The sequence below is a fragment of the Eupeodes corollae genome, chromosome 3, assembly GCF_945859685.1.
Source record: "Eupeodes corollae chromosome 3, idEupCoro1.1, whole genome shotgun sequence".
In the NCBI taxonomy this organism is placed as follows: Eukaryota; Metazoa; Arthropoda; class Insecta; order Diptera; family Syrphidae; genus Eupeodes; species Eupeodes corollae.
Genome location: NC_079149.1, coordinates 68077591 through 68098714, shown reverse-complemented (window position 1 = coordinate 68098714; position 21124 = coordinate 68077591). Strand labels below are relative to the sequence as shown.

Below are 21124 nucleotides of genomic sequence, written 5' to 3'. Positions count from 1 at the left end.
TTATGTATTCGAATCTCGACTTGAAATCTACTTGAAAGTTTTTTTTTTATTTTTTTATTGCGTTCTACGATTTGACGACCAATACCTGGAACGAGAACTGGAGATGAATATTTTAAGAAACTTGTTTTGTATATCTATAGGTTACGTATCCATTGTGTTGTTGTCAATTGCAGTTATTTTATATTTCATGGAGATTCAATTTTTATTTAGATATCTACCTACCTTCCTACCTCTTAACTGAGTGCTCGTCCCTTTCTTTATTCTTTCCATTATTTAGTGTAAAGAGAAGTATAAAATGAAAATAATCTACAAAAAAACCACCGCAAGACAGAAAACAATGTGTTATGTAATTAAATCGAGGGAAGAGTGTGTTCAGAGTTTTCACGTTCGAATTACAAATTTCCAGCAGCCAACCCGCCTAACCCTACAATTCTCACATCATTGACATCAGAGTCAGTTTGGTACAGCTATAACCTAGTAGCCCGAGCAGCAGCAGCAGGAGCCTCATCTCACAGATGTTGTGGCGTATTATGTTCGTTCGTTCATCGTTGCTCGTTATGCCGATGCTGATGCTGATGCTTATGCCGACTTCCAAGCTTCGACCCGAACCCCGACCTATACCTATCTAGGGATTTTTCCAAAACATAAAGATACCTATAATAACTGTTACAGTGGCTCCTTTGGCCTCTCTGTATGTACTCTGTTATATACTAGTGCTTGACCTTGAAAGACAGGCTGCGCAGGTTCTCTTGGAAAATCTCATTGGAAATTGACGACGACGTTCCTTGTTATGCTATGTCCTGTGTTTTATAACATGAGTGAGCGCCCACCGAGAGGTGGCAATGGCAACTGGCAATGCTCAGAGTTGAAAAGCCCTGCTTTCGCTGGGTACATAATTGCATTGGATACAATTTAAAATGCAATCTATTGCGACTGCCATAGGTATACCTACCTACGTTGTAAAGAACATGTAGAACGGCGGGCGGTGGCGAAGAAATAAGATGAAAGAGGGGTTGCTTTCGGTATATGGGGCACGGAAACTATTCCAGTACGATTGTCATTCGGTGTAATCTATTTTTTAAATTTATAAATAGATTTACAAATATGTATCTGGTTCAAAAATGGGATTTAATTAAATATTCGTTTGATTTTTGTTTTTAACATTCAGGCCAGGGGGTGCACATCAGTTTTGAATTTTGTGTGTATACACGGTTAGTTGTAAAATCGATATATGTACCATCAAGATGATAACTTAAAGCTTGCTTTCGTTGTTTGAAAATGAGATTTTGCTCTATCCAAGGATTACATGAATACGTACTTTATTTTGTATCTCCATATATGAGTATGTGTTCGTGTGTGAGTGTGATAGTAAAAGATGTTTGTTTGGCACTCTTTGGCAGTTCGATTTTTCTTCGTTCAAGGTCCTATTACAACTTTTCGTAGAGAAGTGGATAATGGATACCTCCATGACATGATTTTTTTTTTTAAATCAAAATAAAATTTATGGTATGAGAAAAGTTGCAAGGATTCTTATTCGTTTTTTTTTTCTTATTTTATTTTTATTCTTCTGTTGTGATTGTGTGATAAAAAGTTAGCTGTTTTGGGATGTTGAAGTTTTTGTGTTAGAAAATCATGTCGTTTTCTTGATGCTTTTGTATGCCTTTAAGTATGTACGTCAAATGCGAAAAAGAAATGGGTTAATGCAATGTATTATGCGGGTGGTAAAAAGTAGGTATAGCTAGAGGCAGGTAATCAAAGAGAAAATCGAAAATTGTCAGTTGTGCCAAATTCAACATTGTATAGGGACCTAACTAAATTTTGTTTTGGTTTCCTCGAGTTTTGGCTTTTACTGACTTTTTATTTAAATCAAGAGATCAATCCTAAGACGTTTGATGTTTCTAATTTGATGAGGTATTGGAAATATTGGGGTCTTTAATTTAACTTAAGCTAGTCTCATTTCAGAAACCCGATAGATAGCTACATATATGTTTATTATGTTTTTCATATTTATCAAAATTCAAACTATCTACTGTAACTTTTAAATATACTTGTTTTTTATACTTTATTCAAAACGACGTTAAAAACCAAGCGCCGCATATTTACATGGTATTGATTTCTTTATCAAATTTCGGTCATTTGTATGTTGTAAACATTGATTAAATTCACAACAAAAATAAAGTGATATAGAACCATACAAGGTAATATTTTGTAAACGGGACGAAACGAAATCAACAAAATTACAGCCTTGAACTTTTAACTATAAAAGGCAGTTTGCCATTCAGACTATATTTCTTTTTGTCATCGTTAAATAAAAGGTTTTATAAGAAACGAGTATTTTTTATAAGAGAAATCAATAGATGGTTTTTTTTTATTGTAAAGACGAAGGTAGGTATGCCATTTAAAATGGAAGACCCCGCTACAGTCGCAGCTCCATATCCTTCTCGTGAAATGTTCTATGTCTATATCCACATATTTGTTGTTGCTATCTTGAATAATTTCACGAATTTCAACTTCAAGGTCTTAAATCGGTTCTAGAGAATTGTCCTTATCTTTAAAGTAGCCCTAAAGAAAAATGTCTAAAGGTGTTAAATCACAAGACATGGAAATTCTTGCTTCGAGAAATAACACGGGAATGGATTAGTTTTGTAATATTGCGGTTGTAGCGTTGCTTTTGTACATGCAGCGTTAGTTCTTAAACAAAAAAGAGGCTGGGATGCGACCCACACTGATAACTTCCCATCCCGTCTGTCTATTTGTCCTGCTTAAAAGTTTGTAAGTTTTAGTGTTGGGTTAAAAAAGTTGTTAGCTGAATTATTATTATTATCTGTGAAATAAAAAAAGTTTGAAGACTATAGTTTTAATTTTTGAAAAGCTATTTGAGTCGCAGGTAAATTTTTACCAAGTTTTAGTATTGTTTTTTTTGTAAGGTTTTTATTTATTGTAAAAAAACTGTTATTTAGTATTTTCTAAAAATTTAACTGAAAGTTAACAATAATATCTCAAAGTTTCGAAATTATATATGAGCCGGAAATCAATTCTTATCAACTGTTATTAATTTGTTTGTTTAGGTTTTTATTTTTTGTAAAAAAAACAGTAGATTAGATTTTTCTTAAAATTTTTCAGAATCTTGAAAACAATATTTCTTGTTAGTAAAAATTAGTTGAAAGCCATAATCTCATAAGTTTTGAAAAGATATTTGAGCCGAAAATCAATTTTTACAAACTTTTGTAAAATTTTCTTTTAAGTTTTTATTTTTTGTAAAAAAACTGTCAATTCGATTTTTCTCAAAATTTTACTGAATATTGACAACAATATTTTTTTAGTAAATAAAAGTAGTTTTGAGCCAATATCTCAAAGTTTTTAAAAGATATTTGAGTCGAAAATCAATTTTTACCACCTTTTATTATTTTTTTATTTTAGGTTTTTATTTTTTGTAAAAAAACTGTTAATTCGATTGTTCTCAACATTTTTCAGAATGTTGAAAACAATATTTCTTATAAGCTAAAATAAGTTTGATGCCGTAACCTCAAGTTTTTGAAAAGATATTTAAATCGAAATTCATTACTTTGAGTAATGTTTTTTTATAAAAAAAAGTTCAATTCGATTTTTTTCATAATTTTACCAGAAAAAACTTTCTTTTTCGTGGCACAAAATTTTTCTGGAGATAAAACCAATTTGTTTTCGTAAAATATTCGAGGTGACACATTTTTTTTCTGTTAATTGTTAAGTTAATTGAATTTTTTTCCAATAATATATTTGTTTTGTATCACGTTACAATATATAATATAAAATTTTATTCAAGTCTCTAACGTCTTTGGTTCATGACATATTTATTTTTTTTTTAAACTGCTATGGTAAAAAAACACCCACACACACAAAAAAAATCTGTAAAACAAAATTTATTTGAGATCGATGTCTTTTCTGGTTCTTGAGCTATGGACGACGAACGTACGAACACACGCACGCACAGACATCTTTCTAAAAAACTTTTATTTCGACTCTAGGAACTTTTAAAAGTGGAGAAATGTCAAATTTTTTTATTTGACAAATCGAAACCATTACAATAACTTCCTATGGAAAGTTAATAAAAAACAGCTTCAAGTAAAGGGATATTCAAAATGAAATCTCTTATTGAAAAAAACTTTTATTAAGTTTAGAAATCAAGATATTAAGATAATATTGAAAGTAAATTAGAACTTAAATAAATAAGATTTAAACTAAAGAATTAGATACTAGTTACAATCCCTTCCTCAGTTAACTTATTTTGAACTTAGTGTCTAAAATTAATTTTGAAAATAATAAAAGGACATCTACATAAACTACTCTTATTGGATCACTAAATACATTTAAAAAAAATACAAGAATACAAAATTTACTTTTTATTTCGACCGCAAAAGTTTAACACTCGTTTTCAATACCTTTAACCCCATCATTGTATTAAATAGAATACAATTTTTTGTACATTCATTCCACATGCAACTCATTTTAATTTCTATGAATTTTAAAACACCTAAATTCGTAAATAACAAGCAAACCCTTATGGCAAGATCGCTTTAATGCAATAGCTTACCTCCTCCTTATACGTTCTTATATTTGCAGTTACTTATAGGTATAGTAAATATATTGATATCTAAAAAGTATTTAGCTAAAAATCTATCTAAACAAGAAAACCATTGTACCTAACATACGTATTTACATACAAAACATATGTATGTATTAAATTTGTATATGACAATACTCAAATTTCATGCCTCAGTTAATATAGCACACATACAACATTTTGGATTCCTCGTGGTAAACAACGAATCTTTGTCTGACTTTCTGTTATATTGAGCTGAACAACCGATTTAAATAGAAATAGAATGCTTTTGAAATGTACTTCCCAATTTCGTCACCGTTGAAAAACTGAAAACACTATACTACTCATACAGTGAGTCTTACTTTAATTCATACAGTTGATTAACTATAATGAATAACCAGGCCTTAATGACTATGCTGAATCAAGTGCAACTGGCGGAATAAGATACATTTCCAGCTGCACATAAAGATGGATTAATAAGCACATAAGTTGAAAACACACTTTTCTAGCTATTTACCAAAATTACTTAAAGTAATGCACAAAATGTTGAGGTTTTAAATTTTCAACGATTTAATAAAATACCAAAGTTATTTTGGAAGTTTTTAAGGTTGAAATATGATTCTGGTAATTTTAAACGACCTAAGCATATTTTTTTCTCTAAATACTTTATTCAAATTAAAATAACAAAACGGTTGCATTTACTTCTGGTAATTCGCTGTATCCATTTGATTTTGTGACACTTCAAATTATTACCTCCGTTCCCCACATTCAGGTTTGTTTGCTTCGTTTTTTTCTCGTAGTGTTTAGAACTGTTCATATCATATGCACATTCAAGTTTTGGAATAGCTAATAAATTGCTAAATACTTAGAAAATATTAAAATACAGTAGATTGCAAGAATATAACAGAGCTAACACTAAGACATTATGTTGCATAATGCTTCAATGCAAATGTGCATTGCTGTCGTTTCATAACGATATAATAATTAAATTCTGCACGAAAAGTTTGAGAAGTGTTATTTTAGTTTTTTTTTTAAGCTGCTACACGGTTATGGATTTGACTCACTGTGAACTTGTATAAAGTAATTTATGCACAAATAGTATCTATGCTACACCTTGATACAATGAAACATAAAATTATCTGAGAGTGACACTAAACAAAAAACCAATAAAATATAAAAGCAATTACACATGAAGCTATTCTTATTTCATGTGTTACTTTTTGAAAAGTTAAATCTTTTTGAATAAACAAAAATGTGATAAATTTGGTGTAGTGTTTGCCATCGTTGTCTCTTTAAAATTTAAAAACTATATGTTTGTATCTACTAATTTGAAAAACTTTATTTGTATCAAAGAAAAATCTTTAAAAATGAATTTGAATTTGGGATCGATTATCTGTAATTGATCAACAAACTTTAAAAAATATGTATGTAAATGCCAATTCGGGAGGAGCTTTATAATTCTATTTAAAAATTTATTTAAGGTCCGTTTACATCTATCAGTAAAAATTCAAGCTGGTGAGATCTGAAATCTTTAACTGATGAGCATTTTTAGCCATCAGTAAATTTACGTCAATAAAATAAAGGTATTAAATAAGCTTCGCTCCTTCTTTTTGCTGTTTGTTTAATCATTATTTTTTTATACTGATGCCATTGGAACAGTACAAAATTGGAACGCCATCAGTATGGAGCCAGTTATAACTATTATTGGTTTTCAGCATTAAAACCAATCATTGGAATTTTGTATTATTCTTTGTGTGATTTTCATGTCTAATGAAAGCTAAACAAAGTCAAATATATATTCAAATAAATTTTCCGGATTGGCTCCTAAAATAAATTTTGAATTTGTTGACAGTTTGTAACCCGCTATTGAGTTAAAATCAAATTACATCATTCAATTTTTTATTAAATGTATTTACGAAATAAATGTAGCTTTCAAGGCATTGCTTTTTTTGTTGGAAAAAATACTTGAATGTAGAATTCTTCATATTGCATTTATATTTTGCTAAATATAAAGTCCTTGCATGTTCAAAAATGTGAAACAAACATTTTTCTGATGAATTAATATAATATAATATTAGGGCTAAATAAGTAAGTTTCTGTCGCTATAAAACTAACCGTACTGAGGAAAAAGCCGGAAAAAGTTGAAACAAGCCAGGAAGGCCTGCAATGCTCATATTCGACTGACCAAATTTGTACATGACCAACAATTGCGGCAACAAATTCTGCAAAGATGGTAATTCCTCCTCTTCATCGGTTCCTATGCTCGTTGTCAATGACACTCCTTTTGATAGCTCTTTAGAGAAAGCTAATCTCTTTGCTAGGCAGTTCGCCACCAACGCTCCCAGTGAGTGTTATGACTTGAGCGAGTAAGTGGGACCAATCTTTTTTCGTACTCGTACTGTGGCAAGAGTCCTAAAAGATCTAAACACACATAAATCCGCTGGTTCAGATGGTACCCTCGCTATTGTTCTAAAGAGTGGTTCTTCAACGATGGCAAAACCACTGCGAAAGCTTTTTCATCTGTTCTACTCCTCAGGTCTCTTGTCTAGCCCTTTCCCAAAAAAGGCAAATCTTCATCTCCCTCTAATTACCGACCGATAGTACTTACGTCCGCGTCCCTTCTTTCCAAGGTTATGAAAACGATGATTAATTAACAGCTCAAGATATATCTTGAAGTTTGAAAGCTTCTTAATGACCGTCAGTACGGCTTTTGAACAATAAGTCCACTGTTGATCTCATGGCTCATCTCACCGAAAAGTGAAGCAAATCTTTATACCGCTTTGCAGAAAGTAAGATTATTGCACTAGATATTTCAAATGCATTTGGTAGGGTTTGGCATCAGGCTCTCTTATCGAAAATGCGTGTTTGAGGGATTCATAAATCCCTGCTTTTTTGGATTAGTAATTACCTTTCGGATCGTTCAATTCAAGAAGTATTGGATGGATTCAAATCAGAAAACCATAAAATAAATGTTGGTGTGCCCCAGGGCCCTGTTATATCTCCAACACTATTTCTCGTTTTTATTAATGATCTCCTGTCTGCAACATCTAATCCAATACATTGTTAAGCTGACGATAGTACTCTTCGCTTTTCATATTCGTTTTTAGAATCGCATACCTCAGCTTCGGATGTGGAACTACAACGACAAAAAATAATAAGCTCATTAAATTCCGAACTAAACAGCTTTGTTCAATGACTTATACACGTACAAAGTTTGAGTATAACTTCCATCTCTGGGCTGGTGCTCCTGCAACTTACTTAAGCCTCTTGGATAGTATTGAACGTAGAGCATTTAAAGTGATAGATGATAATATCATCATAAGTTCATTTACTTCGCTTGAACATCGTTGTAAGGGGTTTTGTCTGACCCTTTTTTACCGTTATTTTAACGGTTTTTGCTCTAGTGAAATAGCCAGCTGCATTCCTCCTCTTAAACAGTTCAACCGTAATACTTACACTTCTAGGAATGCTCATCAGTATACCCTCGATCCTAACTTCGGCCGTACTGTCAAATACAGAGATTCGTTCTTTAGCCGTTCTAATCGAATTTGGAATGCCTTACCACACTCTGTTTTTCCTAGTCATTGCAATATTCAGGAATTCAAAATCAATGTGCACCGACATCTCCTTTCAAACCCTCTCTCCTTTTTCTAGTGTATGCATAATAAGAATAGTAATATCCCATTGAGTGTGTGCTTATTATAAAAAAAATTGGGTTATTTTGGCTGGTTGTGTTTTAAATTATTTTTAAAGATCATTGTCAAAATTTGTTTGTCCTTAACATGCAAAAAAAACCTGTTTTATATACATTACACACCAAGCTGCTTCAACTTTGAACAATTATATAATTTCCATAACTTATGTTTCCTCTCTGAGTGTTAGTTTTTCTATGCGGCATCCGAATAAAAAATAAAAATAACCATTAAATAGGTCAAATTTAATTCATTTTTTAGGATACATATGAGCTATTTGAATAAAACGTAATTCCTGTCTATCAAATTTCAAAAACTCCAATCTAAACAAAAACAATCGTATAAGTTATTTCTTTCGGCTCACAGCTAAGATATAGTTTTTAGTTTAAAGGGAGAGTCTAAATTTATAATATTAACATAATATTGTAAATAAAGCATCGAAATAAATGACATCTGATGGATTTGTTGTTTGCTTTTGTTTCTGTCCAGCGTAAACATATCAGAAACGGATGATTGGGTTTGCCCTACCTAACATATACATAGACATATACTGAGCACTCCCATTCCAAAATAAATATTGAACCTTAACCAAATTTTAATGGAAGCCATATTATGGTATCTTTTTCAAGAGCTTAGTGTAAAACTTTTATTTGTGAATGATAAAGCAGTTTAATATTAATTTTACCTCACTATTTCAACAATAGTGGGATAGGGATGAAATCATCCAATCTTTAATGCAAATTAAGGAATTAATAAAACCTTAATTGTGGCAAACTTTGAAGTAAGCTAAACCCTACAGAATTTAATAACCTTCCAAGGATCAAGTTAATGCTTAAAATAGTCGCCTGTGGGGAGGGGGGGGGGGGGTGAATATTAAATCTTGAACCGCACTTTATACGATGTCGTGGAAAACAAGCATAAATATAAAACAATCAAGTCTTCGTCTTCTCCCACTTTCTTTAGCACCCCCGGGGGTAGGGTAGATTTAACACGTAATACACTGAGTGGATGTATGTATATGCATAATTTCCTACACCCACTTAATCAAATCATCAATGTGCTCAGATATGCCGTCACCGATAACCTTTCAATAAAGTTCATAGCTCTACCTACTGCTGCGTAGATACATAAATAGATATGCATACATATATATTTATATAAGAGAATAAACGTTCCTAAACATGATACAAATATATAAACGTGATAAAAAGTTCCAAATAAATTGGCACCATAAGCTTATGTGAGAGTCTTGTATGTACATATATAAACTTGGGATGCTTCATGTATATTATTCCATTGCGAAGTTCTTAAAGCTACAACTTTGCTTACTTTTTTATAATATAACATAACATTGCCATAATCAAAACAATTTTTGACATAAGAAGGGCATGTTTTCAAGGTTAAAATGATACGAAGGTATGTTGGTTTGAAAGCTTTTTTAATGAAAGGGTCAAACCAAATGAACTGAAAATTATTTCAAATCAGTTTGTTAAATTCACATCGATAAGGGTGATGCAAGTCCTGTGTTAAATGGTCCTTCCTTAATGTTTATTCTTCATATAAAGCATTCTACTAAGGTAAGAGACTATTTTCTCTGGCACATTTGAATTTCAAAGAAAAAATTACAAAACTATTGAATGTTTTCCGTAAAATAGTACTTTACTAAATAATTGTGATAATGTTAATTTCTTTTATGGGGTTTTCCCTGCTTGATGAAATTAGTAAGGCCAATTTCTGATTCTACTTTTCGAAGTTTAGTTAAACCGTCATAAATATTATACAAGACAGTTTTAGAAATGTCACAGATACTGCCTCTAGCTAGGTATTGAATTCTCCAAGAATAATTCTTTTCATGAAAAGCGTTTTCTCAAATATGCAGAAGTCACTAGGCTCTAATTGTTTGTAAACTGTAACGCCACTAAATTCAACTTCAAGTGTAAATGTTTAAACTTAATATAATGTTCATTTTTAAGTATTCAAAGCATTTGTTAGCTCTTTAGAGAAAGCTAATCTCTTTGCTAGGCCGCCAATTCAACGCTGCCAATGAGTGTTATGACTCCGCCTGTACTTGAGCGAGTTAGTGATTGTATTTGACCAATCTTTTTTCATACTCGTACTGTGGCAAGAGTCCTTAAAGATCTCAACATTCATAAATCCACTGGTCCGGATGGTATCCCAGCTATTGTTCTGAAGAGGTGTTCTTCAACGCTGGCAAAACCACTTTTTCATCTGTCCTACTCCTCAGTTATCGTTGCGAGCGGATGGAAAACTGCATTTGTCCAGCCTATCCCAAAAAAAGTCGAATCTTCCGAACGATCACATATGCGATGTCGCCAAAAATGCCGCAAGATGTTTGGGATTTCTAAGGCGATGCAAATTTTTTCTCCGCCTCTGATCTAGCTGTTATCTACAAGACTTATATACGTCCAAAGCTTGAGTATAACTCCCATATCTGGGCTAGTGCTCCTGCAACTTACTTAAGCCTCTTGGACAGTATTCAACGTAGAGCATTTAGATTGATTTGTGAAATTTCCATCATAAAATTATTACCCCGCTTGAACACCATCGAAATGTTTCTTGTCTCACCCTCGTTTACCGTTATTTTAATGGTTTATGCTCTAGAGAAATAGGCAGTTGCATTCCTCCCCTTAAAAAGTTCAACCGTCATAATCGCGCTTCTAGGAAGGCTCATCAGTATCCCCCTGAGCGCAATTTTGGTCGTACTGTCACGTACAGAGATTCGTTCTTTAGCCGTACTACTCGAATTTGGAATGCCTTACCACACTCTGTTTTTCCTAGTCATTGCAATATTCAGAAATTTAAAACGAATGTGCACTGACGCCTCCTTTCAACCCCTCTGTACCTTTTCTAGTGCTAACACTGTGTTTTTTCATAATAATTGTAGTCCTATCCACTTAAGTGTGCGCTTATTATACAAACAAAATTCTTAACCATTAACGAGAAGGAAGATAATTTGCTTTGAATGAACATTAATTCGTATTATAATTATTCAGTATTCTAGCTTACGAATGGGTTTTTTTATGAACTTTTAAATAAAAATTGATTGTAAAATTGTTTTTTTTTTTAATAATTCCAGTAATACTACTTGTTTTTCATAAAGTACATATCAATGAAGAACACATCATCGTAGTAAAAAGCACGGGATTTAACAATTTCTTGTGAAAGTATTAATTAAAAATCTTAATATGCTAAAAAGTATTGGATTTTAATCTTCTTAAATTCAAATTTATTTTGTATTGATATAAAAATATATTTAGTAAGCTGCTTATTGTTTTTCTTCGGTAGAATTATATAATTTAAACAAACAAAAGTGGTACCATTAGGGGCCAGTTACAGCTATAATTGTTTCCCTTTGATTAGAAATACAAAATTATACAGGAAACCAAAAAAAGTTGTACAGTCGATTATTTTATTTTGTTAAATTGCAATTATCTATGGACTTAATTGCAATATTAAAGAAAATACTTACCAAAAATAGTAATTTTTTTAACCTCCAGATTAAGTCAAACACATTTTTTTTATAAATTATTTTAATACGAAAAACCAAATTAAACAAAGAAAGTCTATTTTTTAAATTAAAAAGAAACTTGTACATTTTAACAATTCAATTAAAAAACAGCAACATTTCGAAAACCCAAATGGTTTAATATTTTGTATAATGTCCTTTTGCATCTAAGACCATTTGCAACCTCCGTAATTTCAATCCGTATCCTCTCTTTAGCATCTTTTACCTGTTCTTTATTTTTAACTTTCCTTTCCCTCAACTTTTTTTCAACATGAGCCGAAAGATATTCAATAGGTTTAAGTCCGAACTTTGAGGTGGATGAGGTAGTAATTTTTTCACGTTATATAACAACCATTCCTTCACTATTACCGAACGAAACAAAAATTACCTCCAAGGTCCAATTTTGATGCAGTAATTCTTGAATTATTTTTCAAGATGTTCAGGTAATCAAACTTATTCATTGTCCCTTCCACAAATTGAAAATTACCAACTCCATTTGCTCCAATCGCACCTCACACCATAACGCTGCCACCGCCATGTTTTACTGTGCAATTTACATTCTTCGGATCTAACGATGTACCCCTTTTTCTCCAAACAAAACGTCGCCCATCGGATCCAAAAATGTTAAATTTGGATTCGTCGGTAAAAATAACGACATTCAAAAACTCGATCGGCTTATTTATATACTCTTTGGCATATTGTAGGCGCTTCTTTACATTAATGGCGGATAAAAGTGGTTTGTTTCTAGGCGTAAAACCTTTAAACTCTTCCTAATGTAAAAAATTTCTTACAGTCTGTGGATGAACTTGGACAGTTTTGTTTCTATTGAGGTCTTCCGTTATTTCCGCTGCCGAAATTTTGCGGTTACTTTGTACAATACTTACTAAACGCTTCTTTATTTGTTTAGTATCAATTTTTCTCGGTCTCCCACTTCAACTCTGTTTATTTTAAGCACAAAACAAGAGTTTTATAATTTTGAGGCTAAGTTGAGCGCGAACAATTTATTCGTTGCAGTGTGGATGGGTTTGACAGTTCGTAGCAACCACACTGTAATTCGTTACTACCAAATTGTTTTAGAGAACAAAAAGCAAATTTTTTATCCTAACATATGTAAGTATCAATTAGTTTCTTATAATTAAAATGTGTTTTTGTTTGAAATTGACTTTTTGAAATGTGTAAAATTACGTTTGTTCGTCAATTCGTTCATTCGTTGGTCGCTCTCATGTGTAAGGCCCTTTAGACTTTTCTTTTCGTCCCAAAACTTAACAATAAGTTTTTTTATATCAAGTGAAGCTTGTTTGTTTTTAATTTGTCTTATAAATTTTTAACAAACTATTACTCTGGCAACATGTAAAAACTAAACCTTTCAAAAAAAAGATGATCTGTTTGTGTACAAGTTTTTTTTGGTTTCATAAAACGGACTTTCTTCATTGAATTTGTTTTTTTTTTATTAAAAAAATGTGGTTTACTTAATCTGGAGGTTGAAAAAAAATCCCTATTTTTGGTAAGTTTTTTTTTTTTTTATTGATAATTGCATTTTAACAAAAGAAAATCGACTGTACAACTTTTTTTGGGCATGTATATTGATCGATTGGATTTTTTTGAAAAATAAGGTTTAATTGCGCAGTTATTTCTCGCAGACGAACATTCATTTTCCTGAACAGCTGATACACTGTTCAAAAGTGAAACGAATCTTTTCACTGATTTGTGTTCCAATTTCACACAATTCGAAAGTCAAATTTGCGTCAGTAAAAATTTGTCGGTGCATTTCAATGAAGACATTTTTTTCAATAATAGATATTTTTAATAAAAAATTACAAAAATTCCAATTATTAATTTCAATGATGAAAAGCAATGATAGCTATAGCTGGCCCCTTAGAACGAATGTAGCTTGTATTTATGTGTACTTAATTTGTTTCCCTTAAATAACCCTAATCATACATTTTTATATTTAAAAAAGTTGTTAATTTACTAACCAAACAATCTGCGTAAACCATAAAAATTGTCAGTTTTTTATTTAACTTCAAAATTATTAACTCCTTGCTAAGTTTACACATTAAAAAAGTCATAACGCTATTTAAGAACATTTAATTTAAAATAAACAATGTTTTGAAATAAGAGTGTTGGTTACAAAGTAAAGATGTTGTCATAGACACTGCCTCTTGCTAAAAATTGATATAATGAAAATTACTTTTGAAGCTTGACATAAAATTGTAGGCCCACTTTTATTCTTGACATAATTTAGGCACTGGTATTTACAAGCTGTATCGCCACCAAATTCAATTTAATTTTAAAAGTTAAATAGAAGTGTTTCAATTTTCTGTTTAAAATGAATATTATAGTATTCTTATTAATTTAAACTTGAAATATGAGATGTGAGTCATTGTCAAACGCAACTTATAAAGCACTTGCCTGTGGTTTAAAATAAAATAAACTTGTTTTCTTGGAATTCAATTTATTTATATTTAAAAACCTGTTTCATATAGAATTAAAATGAATACATTCATACATACGTAGATGTAATTAAATTGTTATGATAATTTAACTTTTCCAAGAACATAGCCGGTACAGTATTGTGTGAAAGAAAACAGACTGAGACTTTATTTTTGAGTGAAAAATAAGGAAAATGGACATTCAGTTACAACTTAGATTTTCAACTCAATTCGTTCAATTAAGTTCGTGTTTCTATCAATTCCTTGTATGTATGCAGGTTAGTCCTCATTTTTAAATAACTACTGCATTAGTAAGTTATTTAATTATGTAACATACGCAAATGTGTAGGAAGTTCTTACGTCACTTTTTAAGTTTCAAGTCCGGAAGTTTCGCTAGATATGGACTTTTTCAAATTTTAAGCCGATAGGTAAGAAGTCTTTTGCTCAATTTTGTTAGTATTACATTAAGTCAAAAGTATCTAATGTTTGGTCAAAATATTTTTCTTGTTAATGTAGAAGCAAAGCTGAAATTCAGAAGCCACGGGATCATGGGATGTTTCAAAACGTTTGATATATGTAAATAATATAGTCAGTATTTATATTTAATAATATAGTAAGTATTTATATTTATTTTTATTTTAAATATTTGTGTGGCCAACGATAAAAACAAACTTAATATTGATTTGATTTTTTCACAATTGTTTAAATTTTATCTTGCTAAAACTTTTTTGTATTAATTGTAATTGTTGATATATTATTTAAAAATTTGATATATTAGTTTTTTCCGATCGGTATTTGCACACTGTTTCTTGGAATTGACGAAATTATTCTATTATTTTTTCTATTTGAATAGTACCCATAACCTAGTTTGAAAGTTGAACAATCTTAATTTTTATCTCGCAAAACAACTGAATGAGATGCGATGCATGATCTTGAGTATTTCCATGGCACAGTAGAACAAAGTAAGAGGCAGGACAACGTGCATGTTCTGAAGACGAACTAGTTGATAAATATTACTCACTTTTAAATATTTGTATCCTTAATTATCAAATATACATTATTGTCTATTAATTAATCACAGTGTAATTGAAAGTTCTGAAAATTTCCACTAAAAATACAACAAACTTGGTAAAAAATGTAAGAAATATCCAAACAATAATCACTGTAAAACAGAATACAAGAAATAATGCAAACAATTAACAAAATAAATTTAAACTTGTGTGGAAAATTATTATTTAGCTCAATTGGAAAAAAGGTAATATTAAAGGGGAATGGGAAATATGAATCGTAGTTCCCAATCAGAAAATCCTTTAGTTATAGAAAACGAAAACATTCAAATAACTGATACTACTGAAATTGCTAATCGTTTTAATACATTTTTCCTTTCTATTGCTAAAAATGTCTCTACTGAGGTATTTAGGAACAGAAATGACTGTTTTTTCATTGAAGGTTTAACTAATGATAATGTTAATACAGAAAGTCTTTTTTATGTTCCTATTTTGGATATCTCAAGATGCTGGTTTGCAGTTAATAAAATGGTATTAAGCAATAAAACAAAACTAATGGTCTTTAGTCTGTCAGGATCTTCTAACTTAGTTGAATGCGATACATTTTCATCATTCCTCAGATTGCCAAAAATTTAAATTCAGTGTTAATGAAACTAATACTTTTGTCTCTAGGAAGCCCTGTTCAACTCATTGCTTTCAGGTAGAATTTGTGAATACCTTTAAATACCTTGGTGTCAAACTTGATAGTAAAATGAATTGGTCCGAACATACATTATCGTTAAAAAATTATTTACTATGTTGCTCTAGACAGTTTTATACACTTGGTTTATACTGCTCGAGAAAAATACTTGTTATGATCTACTTTGGTATTGTTCACTCTTAAATTTAGTATGGAATAACTTGTTGGAGAGGGCCTTATAAAAATAAATTCATTTCGCTTCTTGTTCTCCAAAAACATGTAATAAGAATTATGTGTAAAAAAAAATCGTTTTCATAATAGTCATCATAATAGTGACATGTATTCCATTTCAAAGTCTTGAAGGTGTTTTTTATTAGAAGTGGATATCTATCAATAAGAAATAATCCTCGATACAATTTAAGAGTGAATTCTATGAATTAAGTATCTATCCCGTCTTATGATTCACTTTCGCAAATTCTTCACAATAGTAGCACCTTCAGTTTTTAATAAATAGCCTTTCTCAGTAAGAAGTCTTAGAGTATTGTCCATTTTCCTACAAAGTTTAACGTCATGGCTGTTTGGTTACGATCACGTACAATTTGAAACCTTATTTTTTTATAATAAATTAATTAGAAAAAAATCTCACTTCTTTTGAAGTTTTTTAAATAAGAATTTGGGAAAGTTATTTTGTATCTATTAAATTTTTACATTTTACATGAACAATATCTTTTGCATAGTTCAAACAAAACTGCAATAGATACAAATATACACCCAAGAAAACCAATTATTAAAAAAATCAAATTCCTTTTATGAGTGGAAATAACAAAAATTATATTATTATTACTTTTAAATATACGAATACTGATGAAGGTAAATATTCTGAGACAAACTAAACCAAGATGGAAGCCATTTTCAACAGTATGCATGCTTAAAAGACACACGTAACGTAAGCGTAGGTAATATCAGTCATCAGCAACCATACCAGTCAAACCGCCGCGCCGACCAAATGCACCTAGCGTTAGCTCGACTCATGATCATGATCTGCCTTTAAAGTAAACATAATAAAGAAAAACATACACTACACACATGTTTCATACATGAATGCATACATACTTACTTCATATGTATTTGTAGATGGGTATGTATGGCGGCCTTCCGTAGCTATAAGCCTTACTTAAAAAAAAAACATCGCATCAATCCACCTATACATATGCATATACATACATATGTATGTATTATGGTTTTAAAAATACACTCCGAGTCGTAAGGATAAAAGCAGGCGTTGATGAAAAATAAAGTAAAATGGATCGTTACATACAAGATCTCCCAAAAAAGATAATGTAGGGGAAGATAGTATAGAATTTACTACCAAAAAGTAAAATCGATTTGAAATAAAAAATTGAACTAGTTGACGATGTATGTCAAGTGCTTGAAGATAAATGGTTGGCCAATATTTTAGATCGGAGGAAATACCCAAAAACGATATTTAATATGAAAAACGTTTTCAAGACCGATCTCGCCAAAAGCAGTAAGCAAGTTGTCAGCCATTATTTAAGAAATATGTTTCATATAAATAAAATAAATTGGTTGGCGCAACAGTCCGTTGAGAACTAGTGCCTAGTGACTTATAATTCTCAACCATTCCTGTGTGCGAGTACTGTTGTCAGGGATGGTGGGGACCTACAGCTTTAAGGCGAATCCGACCGGCAAATTTGAGAAAGCACTTTTCATGACAAAAGTTACTCTTGGAGAATTTGTCAATTCCTCGTAAGATGCAGTACCCGTGAACAAAATTTAAAAGGCAAAGGCACTAGGCAGGGATCGAACCCAAGACCTCAGTTCAACGCACTTTTTTTTTATTAAATTCATTTTTATTAATTCAATCTTTAACCTATCTTAAAGCAAGACAAAAATTCATAAAACTAGTCTAATTAACCAAACTTACAACTAACTTACTGGTACCGTACGGACATTCTTAGTTAAACAGTCCAACGCACTAACTATCATACCACTGGTGCTACGGTAAGAAATACGAAGGCAACATTAATTCCACTCTAAAGAATCGAAAAACTCGAAAAGTTCGCAGAATCAGTAGCCGCAGATAAGTAATAAGGCAGGCATTGGGCTAGTTCATTAATTGGTTTTCGAGTTATCCGTAGTACTGCACAGTTAAAGCGTCTAAACCTTAAATAAGAATAGTACACTTTATGATAACAGGAATGACACAGTTAAAATCTAAATTTTTTGCTATAGATGTTCTCGCTAAAAACCATATTAAAAACAACTTATGTCCTAATCAAATAATGGTTTTTATTCATTAGTAAAAAAAGTATGTGCTTATTTAGTTGATTCGAAGTGTATATATTATGATTTTATAAACATAAATAACTCACCTTTACAGATACGTTGTACTTGTTTTGGAGAATGTGATGTACACTTCTTTGTTTAAATATGGAAAGTAAAGAGCAATACCAACGCATTCTTCGTCGTGTTTATAAGAAGAAACTGGTATGGTAAAAGGTGTATCACACAAAGTAGACGTTAAAAAAAAATACAGAATAAATAAAAAAAGAAACTCGTGTAGAATTAAAACGTGGTTAAATGTAAGCGACATCATCAGGGGCGGATCGCCAGGTGGAAAATTGTTAAGAAAACATTGACCTTTGATTTTGTAATACAATTTGATGTGGTTAAGTATTTAGAGTTGCGTCTATGTATGCATCAAAATATTCTTGTCTTATTCCTATTTCATTATCTGAGAATTATTATTGAAGTGTGAAAGTTAAGACACAATGGCGCAAAATTTTAAGCAATCTATTATTAAGGATTTAAAAATTTACTAGTTAGGAATTTGCTAAATATTTAGAAATTTACTAAGGGATCCCAAAATTTCAAATATATCAACTTGTGTTGCTTTTAAACAACAAGAATCCAAATATGTCAAAATATTGACAATTTGTGAAAATAAAAGAAGCAAATACGCTTAAACATACATATTAAGTGGAATTCGCGACTGTTGTTGGCTGGACCATTCCATATATTGGTCGTATAAGAATAATTGTCCAAATGTCATATGGATTTAGAAAACTGCAAAAAGTTAAAGTAACCATTCCGTGATTTTAACTTTAGCAATTTATTAAGAGATAGTAAGATGTAAAAACCGTTTAAAATTAGGCAAACCATCTTTTAAGCTTATTAAGATGTTAAACAAAGCTTTAACATTTTACTAAATAGTTACAAACTTGCGTCAATATTGTTAACAGAGTGCAATTACAATTCTTTAAGTTATAAATGCAATAAATTAATAGTAAATAGTGTTTCTTGGGTTTGCTTTTTTATTTTTCTTATTAATAGAACTTTTACTAAAATAATTGAACTGTGTCATCGCGGAACAATCGAACAACGTTTCAAAATTATTAAGACTCACTATAAAAGTGGTGATTAAAATGTAGCCACTTTTTGAAGAGAGTATAAGCGTAACTGATCTTGTCCATTATCAATGATAACAATTTTTTTCGGTCAACGATTGAAAAACAAGACAACCAATTATGACATTATGGGGTGGAAGTAGTGTGATTTCAAGTTTAAGTGATATCAAAACATCAGTGTGACACCATAACATTTTTGTTTATACTACTACGCAAAATTTCGTGTTAACGTGATAAATAACCGGACTAGACGTAATAAGAACCATCAATACAAAAGTTATGTAGTACCCTTGGGCTGTCATGCCATAGGTCTTGGGTTCGTCCCTACCTATGCCATTTAATGTTTTTTTTTCATGGGTTCTGCCTCTTGCAAGGAATTGACATATTAGCTGTTCGGATTCGGCTAAAAACTGTAGGTCCCTTCCATTTCTGACAACCGTACTCGCGTTGACAGAAAGAAGATCTGTAAGAATTAGAAAAACACATAAAGAGAAGAAAATTTTGTGAAAATCAAACTTTAAAATTAACTTTGCAAAAAAAAACAACTTTGACTAATAAAATGGACAATTTTCAAGAAAAAATGGTAAGATGTTCTTTATATAAATGAATCGAAATCGAGTTGAAATGAGAATGACTTTACTCGATTCCGGTCGGAGATCGGAATCAATTAAAAATTTGTAAAGAATAACCTGTGTGGAGGAGTTGGTTTAACAGATAATGCATTATAGTCTGTTTATTTGCATGTTTGTGTACAAAAAATAGAGTTTTGTTTTAATTAAATTTAAAAAAAATGCACATGGAGTAGGTAGCATATTCTTATACGGTGCTGAACTATTTAGTTCTTCATTGTTTAACACGAATCAAACTATATCACTTGCACTTCATAAGAAACATCGAAACACCATTTGCATTTTAGAAAGTGCTGTCAAACTTAATCGAATTTAAATCTTCTTGTGCGGTGGAAACACCAAAAAGATTGATTAATTTTAAACTGAGATAAACCTTTAGTGAAAACATAGCAAAACTTAATTATCTTTTCTATTCCTGCAAAATAAGCCCAGCTAGTCCATTTTCATTAACAAAATTAAACAATATCAACATTAACAGATTTTTGTTTTTCCCCACGGGAAAAAATATGAATCCAAATGCACTACTACTCAACGAACACAGCCATCGAGATACAAATGCAATATCAATTGTACCAACATTTCATAACGAAATCACATAAGATCCATTCGAGACTGCACTAAAATGTGTAGATACGCATTAATATAGTTTAGTATGAAAACCACAAAGAAAGATTTAATTGATTTTAAATAAATTTGTTTCTTTTCTAAATTCTATTTTGTAGACTTACGATCCGATCTTTTTAAAATCGACTTTAAGATGTATTGTCATTGAGCTTTTATCGAAAGTTTTAATATTTGTTTATTAAACATAATTTCTTATACGCATACACGTTTGCATTTTTCGTATGCCTTTAGAGAATTAAAAATGAGATTATCTTAGAAAGATAGGCATCGACAAAAAGAAGACCTTATACACTTTTTTCGTCGATTTTAGAGCTGCTTTTGATACCATCAACTGAAGATCACTCTTATATAATAAAGCAGTTATTGGTATTCCAACCAAATTTATTCGGATTTATGAACAACTTTTATTAAACACGTGGTGAATCTATGTGAAAATCCTTTAATACCGAAAAAGGTGTTCCACAAGGCAGTATATTGAGTCCGCTGATGTTCATTCTTTGTATCAATGATATTGAAAATAAATTACCG

General features: G+C 31.0%; 1 protein-coding gene across 4 annotated transcripts in view; it reads left to right on the top strand.

Moving 5' to 3' along the window:
• LOC129952199 (tetraspanin-18-like) overlaps positions 1–21124 on the top strand; it is a 100106-nt gene that overhangs the window by 2295 nt on the left and 76687 nt on the right. The gene's annotated exons all lie outside the window — the stretch shown is intronic.